Consider the following 25,074-nt stretch of genomic DNA (forward strand, 5'->3'; position numbering starts at 1 on the left):
ATGTTCCATGTGCACTTGAGAAGAAAGTGTAATCTGTCACTTTTGGGTGGAATGTTCTATAAATATCAATTAGATCTATCTGGTCTGTTGTGTCATTTTAAAGCTTGTGTTTCCTTATTTATTTTCTGTTTGGATGACCTGTCCATTGGTGTAAGTGGGGTGCTAAAGTCCTCTACTATTATTGTGTTACTGTCAATTTTCCTTTCATGGTTTTTAGCATTTGCCTTATGTATTGAGGTGCCCCTATGTTGGGTGCATAAATATTTCTAATTGTTTTATCTTCTTCTTGGATTGATCCTTTGATCATTATGTAGTGTCCCTCCATATCTCTTGTAAGAGTTTATTTTAAAGTCTATTTTATCTGATACGAGTATTGCTACTCCAGCTTTCTTTTGATTTCCATTTGCATGAAATATCTTTTTTCCATCCCTTCACTTTCAGTCTGTATGTGTCACTAGGTCTAAAGTGGGTCTCTTGTAGACAGCACTGGTCTCCTGGCTCCTAAAAAAAGATGCCACTCAAGGCAGATGCCCAAAGAAAAATCTTTAGATTAGCTTTGAATAGGACATCAAAGTTACAGACACAAATTCAACTTTCATGACCCATAAGCCACCAGGAGTAATCAGCCATACAATGTAACTTCTGTGACCTCAAGTATTTGGGCATTGTTTATTGAATAATTCAATACATCACAAAATAATTGAAAGTGCTATTAAACACAAAACCTGAGGATAATCATGATATCCCTATTCTGTAAATAGTTCATTCTCACAGCAATGAATCTCTTTTGTGAATTATGATGCTGCTTTTGTATTTTTTTTCACCTATGTAGTAATCAACTAATGCTTGAAAAATGCAACATTTAAAACTGAGGTGTATTGGCTTTATGTTATCCTATATGGATCTTTCTAAAAATAAACTGAGTGTATGCTCAGAGGAAGGAAAAAGACTGAAAGAAAGGCAAGAAATTAGATTATTGATTACATGGGTTCCTGCAGTTATATGATGCATCGCCATGGAATCGATCTATTATGGCCTTTCCTTCTCTTTGCTTATTACTACATTGTTTACTGATTGAAGAAATAAATCTCTCATAAATATTGGAAAACCTATTAATCACAAAATCTAAGGGCAGTCATGATATCCCTCTTATCAAAAGAGTTCATTCTCACAGCAGTGTGTCTCTCCTGTAAACCATGATGCTGGGTTTGTGTTGATTTGTTTTGTATTGTTTTGATTTGTTTGTTTTTTTCCATCCGGGCAGTAATCAATTAATGTTTCATAAAATGTAACATTTATCACTGAGCTGCATTGGCCTTACTTTTCCTGTATGTATCTCTCCAATAATACACTCAATGCACACACAGAGGGACAAAAAAAATAACGGAAACCATGACATGAAATTTATTACCCACATGGGTTCCAGCAATCATAAGGTGCATCACCATGGAATACTGATAGCTTAATCAGCTTGAACATGTCCATTTTAATCAGTAGAAAGCACAGTCAATGAAACAAAAAAGAGAAAGAAAAAGGAAACTGTATGGACATTGATGCTTTCTGTCCAAATTTAGAGTTCTCAATATTCATGAATTGATCACTCTTTCATAATGCAGAGATTTTTCTTATTCTACGATCAAAAATACCCTCAAACTTGAGAGTGCTCCAGAACAATAAAATTGAATCTTAATTATTCACATCTAAATGATGCTTGGAAACAGTTGACCTCCTAGGTCCATTTGTTATTAACGGTCCTAACTGATGGAAATATTTAGGATTGCTTCTTGCCAAACCCCATGTGTCCACAGTAGACAATAATGGACCTTTTCTTCTTAATCTACTATTTATATATTTTGAAGTGTTCTATCACTGATCGATTAATAGTATGAAATATAAATTGAGTAATGCAAAGTAGGAGCATGACTTTATATATTCCGAACATTTGTCTAAGGGAAGAAATCAATGTAGAAAATGAAGTATGTATCCTTTCTTGGACCTCAGGATTCCAGATACTTATAGTTCCTTGGCCATGCCTCATCCTCTACCGAACATCATCGTTGGTCCCCTTGGGTCCAATTTTAGTTCATTCATTGATACATCACTATCAATTAAATCATTACATCATTGATATTAATGAAAGAAAGACACGAAAAAACAAAACCCAAGAACAGTATACCCACAAACATCCCTAATTTCTCTCCAATCACTATCACCATACATGAGATCTCTTTCCTTAATGCATTTCCAGTATCTAGATGATCACTTCATCAGCATAAGCTATCATGTCTTGTTTTTAAATGGGCCATATCATCAACCCTTTAATATATATCGATGACTTTTGAGAATACAATGAAAACACTTAAATCAATTCCCCAAACCAAGGCAGAAACCTTGGCCATAACTCACCTGGGTCTCTGTCCTATAGCAACCTGAGAAGGAGAACCTTGATCACAATGGAGGCTGAAATCACCTTGTGCTTCTATTCTGAAAAGTACCAAACAGAGAAGGTGTCGACTGAGATTGAGACTTTCTCTCCATGGATAGGCAGATTTGTTGACTGATGCTTTCTTTGGCTCAATTAGCAAAACCAATGAAAAAGCATGAAGAGAAAGATCACATTTCTTTTGTATTGGACCTCAGAGTTCCAGACACGTATTATTCATAATCAGTGACTCATACGCTGGCATTTATCATCATCAATCCAGAAAAGATGACTTTCTCTTCATTCTGTATGTTTCACTGATGCATGTGCTAATTCACTAATGCCAGTTATGACCCTCTAGGGTTCGCAAAACTCAGTGAGGCCTTGATATCGCTCACTTGTCTCTATAACCATTCTCACATCATTATATCTCTCTCATATTTATTATCTGGTTTTTGCTTCACAAGAGTTCCTGTTTATCAATGGGATAAAGATGCCCTCCTTTAATTTTCTTTCATCCATTTGGTTAGCATAGTCATTACTTTTAGCGAAAGCACCCACCCCCAGACTAGGAACTAGATGATGCTCACACAGGTCTCCTGGCTCCTACAACCATGATGCCATCCTAGGCTGGCCCTCGAGGACGAGTCCTCGTTTCTGATCCAGTGCATCCATTCTGAGGAGTATAAAGCGAAGCAGATTATAAAAATGGTGGAGACACTCTCCATTCATCCTTGCTTCCACATTCACATCGTTACTTAGGCTATCCCTAACATAGCAGGTATGTGAGACCTGTTGAAAAGGAACAACTTCAATCTTGCCTCTGCGCCAGTATATGAAGGTTGTCTACCACTTCCCCTGGTCCCCTTCTCCTTACCCTAAGTGGTAACAGTCATGTCCCATGGCTTTAAAATTGAAATCCAGGCTTTCCTTGACATATTAATGGTATATCTTGTTTCCACCCATATATCCATGAATAGAAATTGTTTTCCATCATTTTTCTTTATTTTAATTCATATATTTATGAAGAGGGCCTCAGTTTTTCATTTGCACGAACAAAATGAAAAGGCATGAACACAAAGACTGCAAAGGAGCCCCTAATTCATTCCTGACCTCAGCCCCTAGGGTCACTTCCAATAGGACAATGGACTAGATCCCATTTGCATCGGACCTCAGAGTTCCAGACATGTATTCATCATACACGACTGGTACGCCACCAGTAATCATCATCAATCCAATAGTGTCCCTCCTTCTCTTCATTATTTCTACATTGTGTACTGATTAAGGTAATAAATCTCTCATAAATACTGAAAAGCCTATTAATCACAAAACACAAGGGCAGTCATGACTTCCCTCCTCTCTCCATAGTTCATTCTCACAGCAGTGTGTCTCTCCTATAAATCATGATGCTGATTTTGTGTTGTTTTTTTTTGTTTTATTTTATTTTATTAATTGGGGCAGTAATCAATTAATGTTTCATAAAATGTAACATTTATCACCGAACTGCACTGGCCTTTTGTTTTCCTATATGAATATCTCGAATAATACCTTGAATGCACACCCAGGCAGACAAAAATAAACGGAAACCATGACAAGAAATTTGCTTATTACTCACATGGGTTCCTGCAATCATAAGGTACCTCACCATGGAATACTGATAGCTTGCTCAGCTCAAATGTGTCCATTTTAATCAATAAAAGCACAGTCGATGAAACAAAAGAGAGAGTAAGGAAACTTATGAACATTGATGCTTTCTTTCCACAGTTAATGTTCTCAGTCATGAGGAACTGACCACTCTTTCATAATGAAGAGATATTTTTTTCTACAGAAAATAATACCCTTAAACTTGAGAGTGGCCAAGAACAATAAAATTGACTCAGTTATTCACATCTACATGACTCTTGGCCAAACAGTTGACCTCCTAGGTCCAATTGTAATTAAGGGGCATAAGGGGTGGAAATTGCCCACGTGTGTCCACATTTGGCAATAAATGACCACCTCTTCTTAATCTACTATTTACATATTTTGAATGGTTCTATCATTGATCGATTAAAAGTATTAAATATAAATTTAGTAAACCAAACTAAGAGCATGACTTATATATGCTGAACATCTGTCCATAGGAAGAAATCAAAACAGAGTACGTATCGTATCCTTGGCCCTCAGGCTTCCAGATACATATGGTTCCTTGCCTATGCCTCATTCTCTACCCACCTTGTTTGTTGGTCCCCTTGGGTTCAATTTTAGTTCGTTCATTGACATATCTCTATCAATTAAATCATTATATCATTGATATTAATGAAAGAAAGACACGAATATCCAAAACCCAAGAACAAGACCTGCAAATATCCATACGTTCTCTCCAATCACTATCACCATACATGAGATCACTTTCCTTAATGAATTTCCAGGATCTAGATGATTATTTCATCAGCATAAGTTCTCATGGCTTATTTTTCAACAGGCATCATCAACCCTTTGATATATATCAATGACTTTTGAGAATGTAATGAAAACACTTAAACCAATTCCCCAAACCAAGACAGGAGCCCTGGCCATAACTCACCTGGGTCTCTGTCCCATAGCAAACTGAAAAGGAGAACCTTGATCACAATGGAGGCTGAAATCTCCTTGAGCTTCTATTCTGAAAAGTACCAAACAGAGAAGGTGATCACCGAGATTCAGACTTTCTCTCCATAGATCCGAAGATTTGTTGGCTGATGCCTTCACAGGCTCAATTAGCATAACCAAAGAAAACACATAAGAAAGACCACATTTCTCTTCTATTGGACCTCACAGTTCCAGACACGTATTATTCGTCATCGATGACTCATGCACTGGCATTCTCATCATCGATCCAGAAAAGATGACTTTCTCTTATTCTATATGTTTCACTGACTCATGTGTGAATTCACTAAGGCCAATTTTGACACTCCAGGGTTTGCAAAACACACTGAGGCCTCGATATCACTCACCTGTCTCTAGAATCATTCTTACATCATTATATCTCTCTCATATTTACTATCTGGTTTTTGCTTCACACAGTTCCTTGTTTATCAATGGGAAAAAGAGTCCCTCCTTTTAATTTTCATTAACCCATTTTGTTAGCATAGTCATTACTATTAGTGAAAACACCCACCCCCAGATTAGGAACCAGATGATGCCTACAATGGTCTCCTGGTTCCTATGACCAAGATGCCATCCTATGCTGGCGCTCAAAGAATAATCCTCCTGAGGTCCAGTGCATCCAGCCTGAGGAGTATAAAGCAAAGCAGAAGATAAAAATGGTGGAGACACTCTCCACCCATCACTGCTTCCAAATTCACATCGTTATTTAGGCAATACCTAATGTAGCAGATGTGTGAAATCTGTTGAATAAAAACCACTTCAATCTTGCTGCTGTGCCAGAATATGAGGGATGTCTACCAATTCTCCTGCCCCCCTTCTCCTTGCCCTAAGTGGTAACAGTCATGTGCCATGGCTTTCCAATTGAAACTCAGGCTTTCCTTGACATATTACTGGTATAGCTCATCTCCACCCATATTTCCATGATTGGAAATTGTTTTCTGCCATTCATCTTTATTTTTATTCACATATTTATGAAGAGAGACTCAGTTTTTCAGTTGTATGAACAGAATGAAAAGGCATGAACACAAAGACTACAAAGAAGCCCCTCATTCATTCCTGACCTCAGCCCCTAGGGTCACTTGCAATAGCACAACGGACTAGATTCCATTTGCATCGGACCTCAGAGTTCCAGACACGTATTCATCATACACGACTCATACGCCACCAGTAGTCATCATCTATCCAATACTGTCCCTCCTTCTCTTTGCGTATTTCTACATTGTGTACTGATTGAGGCAATGAATCTCTCATAAATATTGAAAACCCATTAATCACACAACCTAAGGGCAGTCAGGACTTCCCTCTTCTCTCCATAGTTCATTCTCACAGTAGTATTCTCTCCTGTAAATCACGATGCTGGTTTTGGGTTGTTGTGGTTTGTTTTGTTTTGTTTTGTTTTGCTTTGCTTTGTTTTTTTCATGGGGCAGTAATCAATTAATGTTGCGTAAAATGTAACATTTATCACCAAGCTGCACTGGCTTTCTGTTTTCCTATAGGGATCTTTCCAATAATACACTGAATGCAACACAGAGGGACAAAAAAATAACGGAAACCATGACATGAAATTTGATTATTACTCACATGGGTTCTGGCAATGATAAGATGCCATCACCGTGAAATACTGATAGCTTGCTCAGCTCGAATGTGTCCACTTTAATCAGTAGAAAGAACAGTCGATGACAGAAAAGAGAGAGAGAGAAAAGAAACTTTATGGACCTTGACGCTTTCTTTGCAGATTTAATGTTCTCAGTCATGGAGAATTGATCACTTTCGTAATGCAGAGATTTTTCTTTTTCTACACACCAAAATACCCTCAAACTTCACAGCGACCCAGAACAATAAAACTGACTCTTAATTATTCACATCTAAATGATGCTTGGCCAAAAAGTTGACCTCATAGGTCCATTTGTTATCAATGGGCATCAGTGGTGGTAATCTTTAGGATTACTTATTGCTGGAACACGTGTCCAATGTAGGCAATGATTGACCTTTTCTTCTTAATATACTATTTCCATATTTTGAACCATTCTATCACTGATCTATTAACAGTACGAAATCAGAATCGTGTAACCCAAACAAAGGGCATGACTTTATATATGCCAGACATCTGTCTATAGGAAGAAACCAATGGAGAAAACAGAGTATGAATCCTTCTCAGCCATCAGGCTTCCAGATACTTATGGTTCCCTACCCAGGCCTCATCCTATACCCAAATTGATCGTTGGTCCCCTTGGGTCCAATTTTATTTCATTCATTGATATATATCAATTAAATCATTACATCAGTGATACTAATGAACAAAAGACATGAATACCCAAGACCCGCGAATATCCCTAACTTCTCTCCAATCACTATCACCATACATGAGATCACTTTCCTTAATGAACTTCCAGGATCTAGATGATCACTTCTTCAGCATAAGCTCTCATGGCTTTTTTATCAACAGGCCTTCGTCAACCCTTTTATATATATTGATGACTTTTACAAATACAATAAAAACAGTTAAACCAATTCCCCAAACCAAGACAGGAAACCTGGCCATAGCTCACCTGGGTGTCTGTCCCATAGCAACCTGAAAAGGAGAACCTTGATCACAATGGAGGCTGAAATCTCCTTGAGCTTCTATTCTGAAAAGTACCAAACAGAGAAGGTGATGACGAGATGGAGGCTTTCTCTCCATGGATCTGCCTATTTGTTGATTGATGCTTTCATTGGCTCAATTCACATAACCAATGAAAACCAATGAGGAGAAAGACCACATTTCTTTTGTATTGGACCTCAAAGTTCCAGTCACATATTATTCATCACCGATGACTCATGCTGGCATTTATCATCATTGATCCAGAAAAGATGACTTTCTCTTCATTCAATATGTTTCCCTGATTCATGCGTTACTTCACTAATGCCAATTTTGACACTCTAGGTTTTGCAGAACCCAGCAAGGCCTCAATGTCGCTCACCTGTCTCTAGAACCATTCTCACATCATCATATCTCTCTCATATTTATTATCGGCTTTCTGCTTCACAGCAGTTCCTTGTTTATCAGTGGGATAAAGATGCCCTCCTTCGATTTTCTTTCACCCATTTTGTTAGCATAGTCATTACTTTTAGTGAAAACACCCACCCCCAGACTAGGAACTAGATGATGCTCACACGGGCTCCCATGACCAAGATGCCATTCTAGGCTGGTACTCGAGGACAAAGCCTCTTTTTTTGTCCAGTGCATCCACTCTGAGGAGTATGAAGCAAAGCAGAAGATAAAAATGGTGGAGACACTCACCACTCATCCCGGCTTCCACATTCCCATTGTTATTTAGGCAATCTCTAACACAGCGGATATGTGAAATCTGTTGAAAAGAAACCAGTTCAATCTTGCCGGTGTGTCATATTATGAAGTTTTTCTACCCATTATCCTGGCCTGCTCCTGCTTACTCTAGTGGTAACAGTCATGCGCCATGGCTTTCTAATTGAAATTCAGGCTTTCCTTAATATATTAATGGTATATCTCGCCTCCACCCATATTTCAATGATTGGTAATTGCTGCCGTTCATTTTTTTTTATTCATATATTTATGAAGACAGCCTCAGTTTTTCAATTGTTGAACAGAATGAAAAGGCATGCATTCAAAGACCACCAAGAAACCCCTCATCATTCCTGACCTCTGCCTCTAGGGTCACTTCCCATAGGACAATGGACTAGATTCCATGTGCACTGGAACTCCTAGGTCCACTTGTTATTAATGGGCATCACTGGTGGCCGTCCATAGGATTACTTCTTGCTGAAGCACATGTGTCCACAGTAGGCAATAATTGACCTTTTCTTCTTAATCTACTATTTACTTATTTTGAAGGGTTCTATCTCTGATCGATTAATAGTATGAAAACTAAATTGAGTAACCAAAATAAAAGCATGACATCATATATTCCGAACATCTGTCCATAGGAAGAAATCAATGTAGAAAATAGAGTACGTATCCTTCTTTGCCGTCCGGCCTCCAAATACTTATGGCTCCTTGCCGATGCCTCATCGTCTACCCATCTTCATCGTTGGTCCCCTTGGGTCGGATTTTACTTCATTTATTTATATATCTCTATCAATTAAATCATTACTTTAGTGATACTAATGAAAGAAAGACACAAATACCCAAAACCCAAGAACAAGACCTGCGAATATCCCTAACTTCTCTCCAGTCACTACCACCATACATGAGATCTCTTTTCTTAATGAATTTCCAGGATCTAGATGACCACTTCATCAGCATAAGCTCTCATGGCTTGTTTTACAACGGGCCATCATCAACCCTTTGAAATATGTCAATGAGTTTTGAGAATACAATGAAAGCACTTAAATCAATTCCCCAAACCAAGACAGGAACCCTGGACAAAGCTCACCTGGGTCTCTGTCCCATAGCAACCTGAAATGGAGAAACTTGATCAAAATGGAGGCTGAAATTACCTTGAGTCTCTATTCTAAAAAGTACCAAACAGAGAAGGTGATGACGAGATGGAGACTTTCTCTCCATGGATCAGCAGATTTGTTGCTTGATGCATTCATTGGCTCAGTTAGCATAACCAATGAAAATGCATGAAGAGAAAGACCACATTTCTTTTGTATTGGACCTCAGAGTTCCAGACACATATTATTCATCATCGACGACTCATACGCTGGCATTTATCAACATCGATCCAGAAAAGATGACGTTCTCTTCATTCTGTACGGTTCACTGATTCATGCATTAATTCACTAATGCGAATTTTGACACTGGGGTTCGCAAAACCCCATGTGGCCTCGCTATCGCTCACCTGTCTTGAACTATTCTCACACCATTATATCTTTCTCATATTTATTATCAGCATTTTGCTTCACAACAGTTCCTTGTTTATCAATGAGATAAAGATACCATTCTCTCATTTTCCTTCACCATTTTGTTAATATACTCATTACTTTTAGGGAAAACACCCATCCCCAGACTAGGAACTAGATGATGCTCACAAGGGTCTCCTGGCTCCTACGACCAAGATGCCATCCTAGGCTGGCACTCAAGGAAGAATCTTCATTTCTGGTCCAATGCATCCACTCTGAGGTGTATAAAGCAAAGCAGAAGATTAAAATGGTGGAGACACTCTCCACTCATCCCTGCTTCCACATTCACATCATTATATAGGAAATCCCTAATGTAGTGGATATACGAAAGCTTTTGAAAAGGAACCACTTCAATATTGCCTCTGTGCCAGAATATGAATGTTGTCTACCACTTCTCCTGGCCCCCACCTCATTACCGTAAGTGGTAACAGTCATGTGCCATGGCTTTCTAATTGAATTTCAGGCTTTCCTTGATGTATTAATCGTATATCTCATCTCCACCCAAATTTCTGTGACTGGAAATTGTTTTCCATCATTCATCTTTAGTTTTATTCATATATTTATGAAGAGAGCCTCAGTTTTTCAATTGTACAAACAGAATGAAAAGGCATAAACACAAAGACTGCAAAGAAGACCCTCATTCATTCCTGACTTCAGCCTCTAGGGTCACTACCAATAGGACAATGGACTAGATTCCATTTGCATCAGACCTCAGAGTTCCAGACACATATTCATTGTACATGACTCATACGCCACCAGTAGTCATCATCGATCCAATAGTGTCCCTCCTTCTCTTCACGTATTTCTACATCGTGTACTGATTGAGGCAATAAATCTCTCATAGGTATTGAAAACCCTACTAATCACGAAACCTAAGGGCAGTCATGATATCCCTCTTCTCTCCATAATTTATTCTCACAGCAGTGTGTCTCACCTGTAAATCACAATGCTGATTTTGTCTTGTTGTGGTTTGTTTTGTTTTGCCTTGTTTTTTTCATTGGGGCAGTAAGCAATTAATATTTCATAAAATGTAACATTTATCACTGAGCTGACTGGCCTTCTGTTTTCCTATAGGGATGTCTCTAGTAATATACTGAATGCATACACATAGGGACAAAATAATAACAGAAACCATGACATGAAATTTGATTATTACTCACATGGGTTCCTGCAATTATAAGGTGCCTCACAATGGAATACTGAAGGCTTGATCAGCTCGAACATGCCCACTTTAATCAATAGAAAGCACAGTCGATGAAACAAAAGAGAGAGAGAGAAAGGAAACTTTATGGACTTTGATGCATTCTTTCCAGATTTAATGTTCTCAATCATGAGGAACTGGTCACTCTTTCATAACGCAGAGATTTTTCTTTTTCTACAAACAAAAATACCGTCAAACTTGAGAGCACCCCAGAACAATAAAATTGACTCTTAATTATTCAGATCCACATGAAGCTTGGCCAAACAGCTGACCTCCTAGATCCATTTGTTATTAATGGTCATCACCAGTGGAAATATTTAGGATTGCTTCTTGCCAGACCACATGTGTCCACAGTAGGAATTAACTGACTTTTTCTTCTTAATCTACTATTTACATATTTTGAACGGTTCTATCACTTATCGATTAATAATATGAAATCTAAATTAAGTAACCCAAACTAAGAGCATGATGTTATATATTCTGAACATCTGTCCATAGGAAGAAATCAATGTAGAAAACAGAGTATGTATCCTTCTTGGCCCTCAAATTCCAGATACTTATAGTTCCTTGCCCATGCCTCATCCTCTACCCACCTTGTTTGTTGGTCTCCTTGGGTTCAATTTTAGTTCGTTCATTGACATATCTCTATCAAATAAATCATTATACCATTGATACTAATGAAAGAAAGACATGAATACCCCAAACCCAAGAACAAGACCTGCAAATATCCCTAACTTCTATCCAATCACTATCACCATACATGTGATCTCTTTCCTTAATGCATTTCCAGGATCTAGATGATCACTTCATCAGCATAAGCTCTCATGGCTTATTTTTCAACGGGCCATCATCAACCCTTTGATATATATCAATGACTTTTGAGAATACAATGAAAACACTTAAACAAATTTCACAAACCAAGACAGGAACCCTGGCCATGACTCACCTGGGTCTCTGTCCCATAGCAACCTGAAAAGGAGAAGCTTGATCAAAATGGAGGCTGAAATCGCCTGAGCTTCTATTCTGAAAAGTACCGAACAGAGAAGGTAATGACCGAGATTGAGACTTTCTCTCCATGGACCAGCAGATTTGTTTACTGATGCTTTCATTGGCTCAATTAGCATAACCAGTGAATACGCATGAAGAGACAGACCACATGTCTTGTGTATTGGACCTGAGAGATCCAGACATGTATTATTCGTCATCCACGACTCATGCGCTGGCAGTTATCATCATCGATCCAGAAAAGATGACTTTCTCTTCATTCTATATGTTTCACTGATGCATGCGTTACTTCACTAATGCAAATTTTGACATTAGGGTTTGCAAAACCCAGCGAGACCTCGATATCACTCACCTGTCTCTATAACCATTCTCACATCTTTATATCTCTCTCATATTTATTATCAGGTTTTTGCTTCACAACAATTCCTTGTTTATCAATGGGATAAAGATGTCCTCCTTTAATTTTCTTTCACTCATTTTTTTTAGCTTAGTCATTACTTTTTGAGAAACCACCCACCCCCAGACTAGGAACTAGATGATGCTCACATGGGTGTCTGGGCTCCTATGACAAAGATGCCATCCTAGGATGGCACTCAAGGAAGAATCCTCATTTCTGGTCCAGTGCACCCACTCTGAGGAGTATAAAACAAAGCAGAAGATAAAAATGGTGGAGACACTCTCCACTTATCCCTGCTTCCGCATTCACATCATTATTTAGGCAATCCCTAATGTTGAGGATATGTGAAATCTGTTGAAAAGGAATCTTCAATCTTGCCACTGCGCCAGAATATGAAGGTTGTCAACCACTTCTCCTGACCCTCGTCCTTACCCTAAGTGGTAACAGTCATGTCCTTTGGCTTTATAATTGAAATTCTGGCTTTGCTTGACATATTACTGGTTTATCTTTTTTTTAAAAACATCTTTATTGGAGTATAATTGCTTTACAATGGTGTGTTAGTTTCTGCTGTATAGCAAAGTGAATCAGCTATACATATACATTTGTCCCCATATCTCTTCCCTCTTGCATCTCCCTCCCACCCACCCTCCCTATCCCACCTCTCTAGTCGGTCACAAAGCACCGAGCTGATCTCCCTGTGCTATGCGGCTGCTTCCCACTAGCTATCTATTGTCTCCACCCATATTTCCCGTAATTGGAAATTGGTATTTTTTTGCTCACCTAATATTTTAAATTTTTTATTTGAGTATAATTCAACATAGTTTTGGAAGCCCTAACCACTGGTATCAGAGAAGAAAAGAATTAAAAGTGATCCAAATTGGAAAAGGAAATGTAAAACTGTCACTATTTGCCAATGATATTATATTATACATACAAAATCATATATATGATACCGGAAAACTAGTAGAGCTCTTCAATGAACTTGGAAAAGTTGCAGGATTCAAAATTAATACACAGAAATCTCTTGCATTACTATACTCTAACAACGGAAGTTCATAAATAGGGATTACGGAAACAATCACATTTACCGTTGCATCAAAAAGAATAAAATAGCTAGGAATAAACCTTCGTAAGGAAGCCAAAGACCTGTAATTAGAAAACTATAAGATGCTGATGAAAGAAATAAAAGATGACACAAACAGATGATGAGATATACCATATTCTTGGATGAAAGAATCAATATTCTGAAAATGGCTACATATCCAAAGATATCTACAGATTCAATGCAATCCTTATCAAATTACCAATTTTTTTTTCAGAATTAGAACAAAAAACTTTACAATTTGTATGGAAATACAAAAGACCATGAATAGCCAAAGCAATCTGGAGAAAGAAAAACAGATCTGAAGAAATCAGGCTCCCTGACTTCAGACTCTTCTAGAAAGCTATAGTCATCAAACAGTATGGTACTGGCACAGAAACAGAAATATAGATCAATGGTACAGGATAGAAAGTCCAGAGATAAACCCACGCATTTATGGTCACCTAATCTATGACAAAAGTGGCAAGTATACATATACAATGGAGAAAAGACAGTCTCTTCAATATGTGGTGCTGGGAAAACTGGACAGCTACATGTTGAAGAATGAAATTAGAACACACCCTAGCACCATACACAAAAATAAACTCAAAATGGATTAAAGACCTAAATGTAAGGCCAGATAGTGTAAAACTTTTAGAGGAAAACATAGGGAGAACCCTCTGTGACACAAATTGCAGCAAGATCTTTTTTGATCCATCTCCTAAACTAATGAACATAAAAACAGTAATAAACAAATGGGACCTAATTAAACTTAAAGGCTTTTGCACAGCAAAGGAAACCATTAACAAAACGAAAAGAAAACCCTCAGAATGGGGGAAAATATTTGCAAACCAAGCAACTAACAAGGGATTAGTCCCCAAAATATACAAACAGCTCATGCAGCTCTGATTCATTTTGTTGTGCAGTGGAAGCTAACACAACATTGTAAAGCAACCATGCTCCAATACATATTAATTTAAAAAATAATAAATAAATAACAACAACCCAATCAAAAAATGGGCATAAGATCTAAATAGACATTTCTCCCAAGAAGGTATACAGATCATTCACCTTTATTTTTAATTACATATGTATTTATAGATTCTCCCATTTTCCTATTTTAATAATAGAATGAAAAATATGAACACAAGACCAAACTAAGCTCATTTATTCCTGCCTATAGGATGCCTTCTTGAGTTGAGAATGGAATAGATTAATGTAATATCGGACCTCAAAATTCCAGACAAGTATTCACTTTATATCACTCATACTGATGAACAGAAATCATCATCGATTGAACATTGGTCCTTTTTCTATGTACACATCTTTTTTTTGATTAAATAAAAAATTCACTAATTATTTTTAGCAATACAATTCAAGAAAAAATACGAAAAGCCTTCATCTATATAGAATAATTATTACGTAAATATATATCTCTCTTTAATACATTGTTTTCTATATATGTATTAAACCATATAGTGGATTTTATATCCATACTCAACACTGAGATGCAGTCTCCTTCTTTACTATATTCCTCATTTCTTATTAAATACATTGAATTACTTTGATAAAACCATAGAGGAAAGAACTTCTACTATGACTCACAGTAATCTCCATCTCCTATTTCGCAGAGGCAAACCCATAGCTCATATCCATGGACGATTCTAAATCACGTCTAGTGACTTCACTCTGAGGTGTACGCAACACAGAAGATGATAAAACTATTCAGACCTAATCACCACTATCTTTGTTTTCGGCATTTCTGTTACTCAGTATTTATGTTTTTATTACTTTTTCTCTCTAATTTTTTTACCTTGTTAAAAGAAAATCTCAGTCTTTTGTCTGAAGCAGAACAATTAAACTGACTCTTGCTTATGCATGTCTTTCTATCTAACCTTGGCCAAACAGGTGACCCTCACCCATTTATTTAATGGGCATCAGTGTTTTCAATATTTATTAACAGTATCTTTTGTCTCGCTTCACCCTGTTTTTCCTTATGTTCATCTATATTTGCTAAATGGTTCATTATAGATCTATTAATAATAACAAATCTGTCTATGAAATCCATACAAAAATGTGACCTATTTATATTCCTGTCATCTCTCTATAGAAACAGTTTCACCAGAAGGAAGAGACTACTTACGGTCTGGGTTGGACCTCAGAGTTTCAGACATGTTTTCATCATTCAGGACTCTTCCCGTCACAATCATCATCACTGTTCCATCACTGAGCCTCTTTTCTTCCATCACTTCTATATGGAAGAATAATAAAATAATATATGGTTCACTAAATATTCCAAGAATAACACCCTTCAATACCCCTAACCTCAGTTTACAGAATCATTTCCCATTAAGGGTCCATCTCTTCCAATTCCCGACCTCAATCCTGCCCATTATCAATTATTCAAAAGAATATTTCTTATATTTATCATTGAATTATGAGTAAGTTTTTGATTAATTTAATACTTTTTACTCTTTTCTTTGTTCATTTCTATTTGTTTATTGACTAATTCAGTAAGTCACTCATAATAATTTTAAAATTATTAGTCACAAAACCCAAGAAGAGTCGTGATATCGCTAACTGTAAATAGATCATTCTCACAGCAACGTACCTCTTTTTAAATTATATGCTATTATACATCTATGCATTAATCAATTAGTGTTTAATGAAGGCCTATATTTATCACTGAGCTACACTGGCCTTCTGTTACTCTATATGGAAGTTTCAAGTAATACACTGAATACACAGGGGGAAAAAAATCACTGAAACTAAGACGAGAAATTTGACTATTACTCACATTTGTCTCTGTGCTTCTAACACAGAGATGTAATCATAAGGTGCATCACCATGGAATAACGCTTCATCAGCGCGAACGTGTCCATTTTGAACAATATGAAGCACAGTCAATGAGAAAAAAAGAAAATTTATCTCCATTGACTCTTGCATTGTACATTTCTTTTACCCAGTCATTTAGGAATTTATAACTTTTCTTAATGTAGAAATTGTTTTCTCTTAACAGAAAGAACAAGTTCATACTTAAGACTGACTCAGAACAATAAAATTGACTCCTAATTGTTCAAGTCTATCTGGTATCTGGAAAAAGTGATGACACCCTTGATCCATCTATTTCATAATGATCATCAGTGCTGGAAATTTTTATTTCTTGTCTCATCATAGATGTTCATAATGAGAACATAATTTATCTTTTCTTTGTAATCTATTATTTATGTAACTTTAATAGTGCTCTCATTGATCTAGTAATAATTTTAAAACTTAATCGAAGAACTTGAAAATTATACATTCCTAACATCTGTCCATAGGATCAAATAAACATGAAAATAGAGTATGTATTGCCTTGGACCTCAGGGTTCCAGATACTTATTATTCATCGTCTGCCTCAACCTCTACCAATCCTCATTGGTTCATTTAAGCCCAATTTTAGTCCATTCATTTATATATTTGTATCAATTAAATCATTACTTCATTGATAGTAATAAAATAAATATATGATTAACAAAAGCCAAAGAACAAGACACTCGAATATCCCTAACTTCTCTCTAATCATTACCAAAATAGATTACAATTTCATTAATGAATATCAATGTTATACAATATCAATTTTTTAAAATAAATTTATTTATTTATTTTTGGCTGCGTTGGGTCTTTGTTGCTGCGCTCAGGCTTTCTCTAGTTGTGACAAGTAGGGGCTACTCTTCGTTGTGGTGTGCGGGCTTCTCATTGTGGTGGCTTCTCTCGTTGCGGAGCACAGGCTGTAGGCACACAGGCTCCGTACTTGTGGCTCGTGGGCTCTTGAGCGCAGCTCAGTAGTTGTGGCACACGGGCTTAGTTGCTCTGCAGCATGTAGGATCTTCCCGGACAAGGGCTGGAACCCATGTCCCCTGCATTGACAGGCAGATTCTAACCACTGCACCACCAGGGAAGTCCCTACAATATCAATTAATCAGTATAAGGTTTCAGGTCATATTTATCAATGGGCCATTATTAACCTGTTGATTAGATTTATTACTTTTTAGAATACAATGAAAACACTTAAGTAAATTGCCCAAACCAAGAGAGGAACACTGGTCATTACTCACCTGGGTCTCTGTCCTATACCAACCTGAAAATGATAACCTTGATCACAATAGAGGCTGAAAACACTCTGAGCTTCTATTCTGAAAAGTACTAAACAGAAGGTGATAAAGATTGAGACTTTCTCTCCATTTGTCCACATGTTTGTTTATTGATTCTTTCATTGCTTCAATTATAATAAAAAGTGAAAATGCATGAAGAGAAAAAAGACATTTCTTTTGCATCGGACCTCAGAGTTCCAGAACGTATTCATTGTACACGACTCATACGCCACCAATAGTCATCATTGATCCAATACCATACCTCTTTTTACTCATTCATTTCTATATTACTTATTGTTCAATTCATAATTCAGTAATTATAATTTTAAAAATGGTTATTCATTGGAACCACCAAAGAGCTTAGAAATCTCTAATATATATTTAGAATCATTCTTTTGTCAACATCTTTCATTAATTACTCTCATTTTTCATTTTATGAATGAATCAATATAATACTTCATATTAATCCCATATTTCACTCTGGGCTATTTGGATTTCATTGATTATATTTCACAACTTGCAATAATACAGTCAATAGCTTTAAATAAAATATTGAAACTAAGGCCAAAATTTGTCTATTACTCACATGGTCTCCACAGTCCTAACACGTGAATGCAACCAGAGCTCTCAGGACCATAGAAGAATCCTTCAACCAGCTTAAGTGCTCCCATTCTAAGGAGTACAGAGCAGAAAAGATGATAAAAAATTTCAGACTTATCTCCATTGATCCTTGTTACCCACATTTCATTTACTCATTTAGGCATTCATTAATTTTTCATAACATAGTATTTTTTCTCTTAAGAAAAGAAAGCCTTAAACTTGAGACTGACCCAGATCAACAATGTTGACTCTTACTTATCAGTGTCTGTATGATCCTTTCAGCAAAAGGGCAAAACACTTATTCGTTTATTGCTTAAAGGGCATGAATGTTTTCTATTTAATTAATAATATTTCTTGCCTGACCACATATGTTCCCAGTGAACAATGCTTTGCCTTCTTCTTTTTATGTGTTTTTTTACATTTTTTAATGGCTAGATTGCTGATTTATTATTAATAATATGTCTAAATCTATTAACCCAGAATAGGAATATAATGTTTGTATATTCCTAACATCGACCCATGGGGTCATTTATAACAGAAGATAGGCTAGATTTTGCGTTGTGTGGAATCAGGGTTACAGACACATGGTATTCACCATATATGACTCCTATGCCTCAAGTCATGGCCAACGGTCCAGGAGAGGCAGTTTTCTCTACTGTCCTCTACATTTGTTTATTAATTAATTCACTATTATTTAAATAAACATAAATCAGGGACTTCCCTGGTGGCCCAGTGGTTGAGAGACCACCTGCCGATGCAGGGGACACGGGTTCAATCCCTGGTCCAGAGCAACAAAGCCCATGCACCACGACTACTGAGCCTGCGCTCTAGAGCCTGCAAGTCACAACTACTGAGCCCGCACACCCTAGAGCCCTCATGCCACAACTACTGAGCCCATGTGCTGCAACTACTGAAGCCTGTGCGCTCTAGGGCCCACTTGCCACAACTACTGAAGCCGCATGTCTAGAGCCCATTCTCCGCAACAAGAGAAGCCACTGCAACGAGAAGCCTGTGCACCACAATGAAGAGTAGCTCCCACTCGCCGCAACCAGAGAAAGCCCGTGCGCAGCAACGAAGACCCAACAAAGTCAAATAAATAAATAAATAAATCACACAAAAAATTATGTGTAAGAGTCTTGAATATCCCTAACATTTATCTATACAATCATTTCCCCTGAAACCCAACTCTTTCATTAACTGAACTCAGTGTTTCATATATGGATTAATCATATTGTTTTGTATCAATGGTATTTGACATTAGCATGCTTGGACTTTCTTATTATATTTAATTTTTTAAATAATACCTTTTAAAGTAATAATTAAAAAAAAATACGGCTCAATTCAAGACAAGAACATTGACTACTACTCACATTGTTCTCCATCCTCCTAACACAGATGCAACCATAGGGCTCCTGTCCATGGAAGATGCTTAAATCAGCTCACGGGCATCCATTCTGAGAAGTACAGGTCAGAGCAGATAATAAAATATTGAGAACTAATCTCCATTGATCCTTGCTTCTGCATTTCATTTTTAGTGACTTAGACAATCGTTAATTTGGAGTATGTTTATTTCATTTTCTCTTAAAAAAGTGAACTTAAAACTTGTCCCTGACACAGAAAATGAGCAGTGACTTACAGTAAGTAAACTTACTGATTACAGTAAATAATCTTATTATTGTCTGTATTATTCTTAGCCAAAGATTTAACAGTTATGCACCACTTGTTTCTCTTTGGACTTCACTGTTTTCAAATTTATTAACAGTATTTCTTGCATGACCACATATTTTTATAATTGGATAAGGATTCACCCATTCAGCTTTATTTATTTACATATTTGGTTTTTGATTATTTCATTTCTCCAATGATAACAGTAAAGTGAAAATGCATGAATGAACACAAAGAATAAACAAGATCCTTGTATATTCCTGACTTTTATCTATAGGATCTTTACAAACAGAGTTAATGCATCAGATTTCTTTTTGCTGCACCTCAGAGTTTCAGACACATATTATTTATCATCCTTGATTCAAATCATCAGTCATCATCATTGGTCCAGGATTGGCTCAATTTCTCTTTGTTCATTTCTAAATTGTTTATTAATTCATTAATTCACACTAATCATACAGTAACTACTCTTAAGCAAACCACCCAAACCAACACGAGAACTTTGACTGACAGTGGTCTCCATGCTTCTAATGTATAGATGCAACAAAAGAGCTTGTGATCATGGAAGATGGTTAAATCCCTCAAGGGTGTTCACTCTGAGGAGTATAGAGCAGAACAGTTTATAAAAAAAAAAAAAAAGTTAGGACCTTATCTACATTGGTCCTTCCTTTCCACATCACTTACTCCAATTTTTTAGGTATTCATTAATTTTTCATTATATATACACATTTTCTCTATTAACAAAGAGAACAACCTCAACCTTGCAACTGATCCAGAATAATGAAACTGACTGTTAATTATCTATGTCTACATGATCCTTAGCCAAAGAAGTAACACCCTTGATCCATTTATTTCTTAAAGGGCTTCACTGTTTTCAATATTTATTAATAATATATCTTGCCTCACTACATATGCTCATGATTGAATAATGCTTCATTTTCACTTTTATCTTTCTCTAATGGTTCTATCTATGATCCATTAAATCTATGAATCTAATATAAGAACATGACCTTTGTATATTTCTGACAGTTGTCTATATGATCATTTCCAAAAGAAGGATCGAACACATTATGTTGTGTATTGGATCTCAGCATTTCAGACACTTATTTTCATCATCCACTACTCATATGTCACCAGTAGTCATCAATGTCATGTTATTCCATATTAGGGTGTCATTTTCTTCATTGGTGTTTGTATTGATTAAACTATTAATAATTATTAATTATTTGATAATAATAAAATAAGTATATAATTCACACACAAAAAAAACCAAGAGCAAGATTCTACAGTCTGTCTATACAAGCATTTCCCACATGGATCATATCTCTTCTGTTATTCAATCTCAGTGTTACACATTATTGATTAATCAACATGTTTCATACATATTTATCATTGACAATAGTTAACTTTTTGATTTAAGAATTTTTAATAATACCATGAACACCCTTAAACGAAGACCCAAACCAAAACAAGATCTTTGACCATTACCTACCTTTGTCTCTTTCCTGACAGAGACAGTACGGTAACCTTGATCATAGTGGAAGTTGAAATCAGCTCCAGTATCTGTTCTGAAGAGTACCAAGCAGAGAAGGTAATAAAAAGATTGAGACATTCACACCATTAATCCATACTTTCTACCATTCATATACATAGTAATTTAGGTATTTATTAATTTATAGTAATATTTATTTATTTTCCTCTTAATCAAACATCAACCTTACTCTGCTATTGATTCTTTTATAACAATATTTTTTAAGTCTATGGCCACAAGTTCAAGAAGAAGATCCTTGCATATATGTGACAAATGTCAATGGAACATGTCAAACAGGGTGAACGTACTAGATTCTTTTTAAGTTGGACCTCAGAGCTCCCGACACGTAATATTCACTGTATATGACTCATATGCGCCAGTCATCATCATTGGTCCAAAATTTACCCTTATTCTTCATCTTTTGTTTAACTCAATCATTCACAGATAATAGCAAAATAAATTCACGTAAATCACAAAAACCTAAGAAGTTTCTTGAAAATTCCTAAGATCTGTCTATAGAATTATTTCCCACAGAGACTAGATCTCTTTCTCTATTTGACCTCAATGTTTAATATATCAATTAATCAACATCATGCTTCATGTCAACACCAGCTTCACTATCAGGCTATGGTGGGTCTTCTGTCACTATATTTCATAGATATTTATTTTCTGGCGCAACATATGGGATCTTAGTTCCCCAACGAGGGATTGAACCCTCGCCCCCTGCAGTCGAAGCACGGAGTCTTAACCGCTGGACCACCAGGGAAGTACCCGATAGTGAATGCCATTAGTCGCTTCAACAAGAAATTTAATTATTACTTATGCTGGTCCGCACATGTAGATGCAAACGTAAATTTTTTGATCACAGGGATCGTGGCAGAACCTTGAACAGCATTCAGTACCCACCCTGAGGAGTACAAAGCATAGCAGATGATAAAAAGATTGAAGCATTATTGATCATTGCTGTCCACATTTCATTTTATTAGGCATTTAAATATTTACTAATTGATGTTAATAATTCTTTGTCTCATCTCCTAAAAGAAGAGAACAACATTGAACTGACTACTGATCCAGAACAGTAACATTGACTATATACTATCCCTGGCTATGTGATAGTTAGCCAAAGATGTAATATCCTTTATCCAATTATTTCTTTTATTTTTTTAATACAACTCAAGTAAATTTATTACATAAAACAAAAATATGACAAGGTCAAGTAAAATGAAGGCTCAGTGTTTGGTATAAGTGAAAAAATTATTCATGAAAATTCAAGATAGGTCAATTGCTACTAAAATACTTGCCAGAGAGAGGAGCTTCAAGATGGTGGAAGAGTAAGACGTGGAGATCACCTTCCTCCCCACAAATACATCAGAAATACATCTACACGTGGAACAACTGCTACAGAACACCTACTGAATGCTGGTGGAAGACCTCAGACCTCCAAAAAGGCAAGAAACTCCCCACGTACCTGGGTAGGGCAAAAGAGAAAAGAAAAAACAGAGACAAAAGAATAGAGACAGGACCTGCACCTCGGGGAGGGAGCCGTGAAGGAGGAAAGGTTTCCACACACTAGAAGCCCCTTCTCGGGCAGAGACAGCGGGTGGCGGAGGGGGAGCTTCGGGACCGCGGAGGAGAGCGCAGCCACAGGCGTGCGGAGTGCAAAGTGGAGAGATTCCCGCACAGAGGATCCGTGCCGACCAGCACTCACCAGCCCGAGAGGCTTGTCTGCTCACCCGCCGGGGCGGGCGGGGCTGGGAGCTGAGGCTCGGGCTTCGGTCAGAGCGCAGGGAGAGGACTGGGGTTGGCGGCGTGAACACAGCCTGTGAGGTTAGTGCGCCACAGCTGGCCAGGAGGGAGTCCGGGGAAAAGTCTGGACCTGCCGAAGAGGCAAGAGACTTTTTCTTCCCTCTTTGTTTCCTGGTGCGCGAGGAGAGGGGATTAAGAGCGCTGCTTAAAGGAGCTCCAGAGACGGGTGTGAGCCGTGGCTAACAGCGCAGACCCCAGAGACGGGCAGGAGATGCTAAGGCTGCTGCTGCCACCACCAAGAAGCCTGTGTGCGACCACAGGTCACTGTCCACACCCCCCTTCCGGGGAGCCTGTGCAGCCCGCCACCGCCAGAGTCCTGGGATCCAGGGACAACTTCCCCGGGAGAACGCATGGCGCGCCTCAGGCTGGCGCAACATTACAGCGGCCTCTGCCGCCGCAGGCTCGCCCCGCACTCCGTGCCCCTCCCTCCGTCTGGCCTGAGTGAGCCAGAGCCCCCGAATCAGCAGCTCCTTTAACCCCGTCCTGTCTGAGCGAACAACAGATGCCCTCAGGTGACCTACACGCAGAGGCGGGGCCAAATCCAAAGCTGAACCCCAGGAGCTGTGTGAACAAAGAAGAGAAAGAGAAATCTCTCCCAGCAGCCTCAGGAGCAGGGGATTAAAGCTCCACAGTCAACTTGATGTACCTCCATCTGTGGAATACCTGAATACACAACGAATCATCCCAAACTGAGGAGGTGGACTTTGAGAGCAATGATATATATATATTTCTTTTTTCCCCTTTTTCTCTTTACGTGAGTGTCTATGTGTATGCTTCTGTGTGAGATTTTGTCCGTATAGCTTTGCTTTTACCATTTGTCCTAGGGTTTTGTCTGTCCGTTTCTTTTTTTTTTTTTTTAGTATAGTTTTTAGCACTTGTTATAATTGGTGGATTTGGTTTGGTTGCTCTCTTCTTTCTTTCTTTCTTTTTTTATTACTTTAAAAAACTTTTTAATAATTATTTTTTATTTTTTAATAACTTTTATTTTCTTTTATCTTCTTCTTTCTTTCTTTTTTTTTCTCCCTTTTATTCTGAGTCATGTGGATGACAGGCTCTTGGTGCTCCAGCCAGGCATCAGGGCTGTGCCTTTGAGGTGGGAGAGCCAAGTTCAGGACATTGGTCCACAAAGGACCTTCCAGCTCCATGTAATATCAAATGGCAAAAATCTCCCAGAGATCTCCATCTCAATGCCAAGACCCAGCTCCACTCAAAAGACCAGCAAGCTACAGTGCTGGTCACCCTATGCCAAACAACTAGCAAGACAGGAACACAACCCCACTCATTAGCAGAGAGGCTGCCTAAAATCATAATAAGGCCACAGACACCCCAAAACACACCACCAGACGTGGACCTGCCCACCAGAAAGACAAGATCCAGCCTCATCCACCAGAACACAGGCACTAGTCCCCTCCACCAGGAAGCCTACACAACCCACTGAACCAACCTTAGCCACTAGGGACAGACACCAAAAACAACAGGAACTACGAACCTGCAGCCTGTGAAAAGAAGACCCCAAACACAGTAAGTTAAGCAAAATGAGAATACAGAGAAATGCACAGCAGATGAAGGATCAAGGTAAAAACCCACCAGACCTAACAAATGAAGAAGAAATAGGCAGTCTACCTGAAAAAGAATGCAGAATAATGATAGTAAAGATGATCCAAATCTTGGAAATAGAATGGAGAAAATATAAGAAATGTTTAACAAGGACCTAGAAGAATGAAAGAGCAGAGAAACAGTGA

At 37.7% G+C, this 25,074-nt stretch overlaps 16 non-coding genes and 2 pseudogenes across 16 annotated transcripts; all 18 read right to left on the minus strand.

Annotated features, from left to right (window-relative positions):
- Nucleotides 1-561: 561 nt before the first annotated feature.
- LOC117311452 (small nucleolar RNA SNORD113/SNORD114 family) lies at nucleotides 562-633 on the minus strand. Its single transcript, XR_004525652.1, has one exon. It is a non-coding gene; the product is annotated as a small nucleolar RNA SNORD113/SNORD114 family (small nucleolar RNA).
- Nucleotides 634-1,990: 1,357 nt separating this feature from the next.
- On the minus strand, nucleotides 1,991-2,065 carry LOC117311458 (small nucleolar RNA SNORD113/SNORD114 family). Its single transcript, XR_004525657.1, has one exon. It is a non-coding gene; the product is annotated as a small nucleolar RNA SNORD113/SNORD114 family (small nucleolar RNA).
- A 564-nt stretch (nucleotides 2,066-2,629) lies between these two features.
- Nucleotides 2,630-2,704, minus strand: LOC117311408 (small nucleolar RNA SNORD113/SNORD114 family). The gene has a single exon (XR_004525610.1). It is a non-coding gene; the product is annotated as a small nucleolar RNA SNORD113/SNORD114 family (small nucleolar RNA).
- Nucleotides 2,705-3,587: 883 nt separating this feature from the next.
- LOC117311409 (small nucleolar RNA SNORD113/SNORD114 family) lies at nucleotides 3,588-3,659 on the minus strand. Its single transcript, XR_004525611.1, has one exon. It is a non-coding gene; the product is annotated as a small nucleolar RNA SNORD113/SNORD114 family (small nucleolar RNA).
- A 1,549-nt stretch (nucleotides 3,660-5,208) lies between these two features.
- LOC117311434 (small nucleolar RNA SNORD113/SNORD114 family) lies at nucleotides 5,209-5,282 on the minus strand. The gene has a single exon (XR_004525635.1). It is a non-coding gene; the product is annotated as a small nucleolar RNA SNORD113/SNORD114 family (small nucleolar RNA).
- Nucleotides 5,283-6,163: 881 nt separating this feature from the next.
- LOC117311398 (small nucleolar RNA SNORD113/SNORD114 family) lies at nucleotides 6,164-6,235 on the minus strand. The gene has a single exon (XR_004525602.1). It is a non-coding gene; the product is annotated as a small nucleolar RNA SNORD113/SNORD114 family (small nucleolar RNA).
- A 1,586-nt stretch (nucleotides 6,236-7,821) lies between these two features.
- Nucleotides 7,822-7,894, minus strand: LOC117311421 (small nucleolar RNA SNORD113/SNORD114 family). The gene has a single exon (XR_004525622.1). It is a non-coding gene; the product is annotated as a small nucleolar RNA SNORD113/SNORD114 family (small nucleolar RNA).
- Nucleotides 7,895-9,663: 1,769 nt separating this feature from the next.
- Nucleotides 9,664-9,738, minus strand: LOC117311406 (small nucleolar RNA SNORD113/SNORD114 family). Its single transcript, XR_004525608.1, has one exon. It is a non-coding gene; the product is annotated as a small nucleolar RNA SNORD113/SNORD114 family (small nucleolar RNA).
- Nucleotides 9,739-10,617: 879 nt separating this feature from the next.
- Nucleotides 10,618-10,689, minus strand: LOC117311399 (small nucleolar RNA SNORD113/SNORD114 family). The gene has a single exon (XR_004525603.1). It is a non-coding gene; the product is annotated as a small nucleolar RNA SNORD113/SNORD114 family (small nucleolar RNA).
- A 1,593-nt stretch (nucleotides 10,690-12,282) lies between these two features.
- LOC117311429 (small nucleolar RNA SNORD113/SNORD114 family) lies at nucleotides 12,283-12,357 on the minus strand. The gene has a single exon (XR_004525630.1). It is a non-coding gene; the product is annotated as a small nucleolar RNA SNORD113/SNORD114 family (small nucleolar RNA).
- Nucleotides 12,358-14,821: 2,464 nt separating this feature from the next.
- Nucleotides 14,822-14,895, minus strand: LOC117311463 (small nucleolar RNA SNORD113/SNORD114 family). The gene has a single exon (XR_004525661.1). It is a non-coding gene; the product is annotated as a small nucleolar RNA SNORD113/SNORD114 family (small nucleolar RNA).
- Nucleotides 14,896-15,748: 853 nt separating this feature from the next.
- LOC117311447 (small nucleolar RNA SNORD113/SNORD114 family) lies at nucleotides 15,749-15,820 on the minus strand. The gene has a single exon (XR_004525648.1). It is a non-coding gene; the product is annotated as a small nucleolar RNA SNORD113/SNORD114 family (small nucleolar RNA).
- Nucleotides 15,821-16,952: 1,132 nt separating this feature from the next.
- LOC117311456 (small nucleolar RNA SNORD113/SNORD114 family) lies at nucleotides 16,953-17,022 on the minus strand (annotated as a pseudogene).
- An 890-nt stretch (nucleotides 17,023-17,912) lies between these two features.
- LOC117311404 (small nucleolar RNA SNORD113/SNORD114 family) lies at nucleotides 17,913-17,983 on the minus strand (annotated as a pseudogene).
- Nucleotides 17,984-18,892: 909 nt separating this feature from the next.
- Nucleotides 18,893-18,966, minus strand: LOC117311457 (small nucleolar RNA SNORD113/SNORD114 family). Its single transcript, XR_004525656.1, has one exon. It is a non-coding gene; the product is annotated as a small nucleolar RNA SNORD113/SNORD114 family (small nucleolar RNA).
- A 1,346-nt stretch (nucleotides 18,967-20,312) lies between these two features.
- On the minus strand, nucleotides 20,313-20,385 carry LOC117311441 (small nucleolar RNA SNORD113/SNORD114 family). The gene has a single exon (XR_004525642.1). It is a non-coding gene; the product is annotated as a small nucleolar RNA SNORD113/SNORD114 family (small nucleolar RNA).
- A 690-nt stretch (nucleotides 20,386-21,075) lies between these two features.
- Nucleotides 21,076-21,148, minus strand: LOC117311448 (small nucleolar RNA SNORD113/SNORD114 family). The gene has a single exon (XR_004525649.1). It is a non-coding gene; the product is annotated as a small nucleolar RNA SNORD113/SNORD114 family (small nucleolar RNA).
- Nucleotides 21,149-21,849: 701 nt separating this feature from the next.
- LOC117311422 (small nucleolar RNA SNORD113/SNORD114 family) lies at nucleotides 21,850-21,923 on the minus strand. Its single transcript, XR_004525623.1, has one exon. It is a non-coding gene; the product is annotated as a small nucleolar RNA SNORD113/SNORD114 family (small nucleolar RNA).
- Between the last annotated feature and the right edge of the window lie 3,151 nt (nucleotides 21,924-25,074).

Source organism: Tursiops truncatus, chromosome 2 (assembly GCF_011762595.2).
Source record: "Tursiops truncatus isolate mTurTru1 chromosome 2, mTurTru1.mat.Y, whole genome shotgun sequence".
Lineage (NCBI taxonomy): Eukaryota > Metazoa > Chordata > Mammalia > Artiodactyla > Delphinidae > Tursiops > Tursiops truncatus.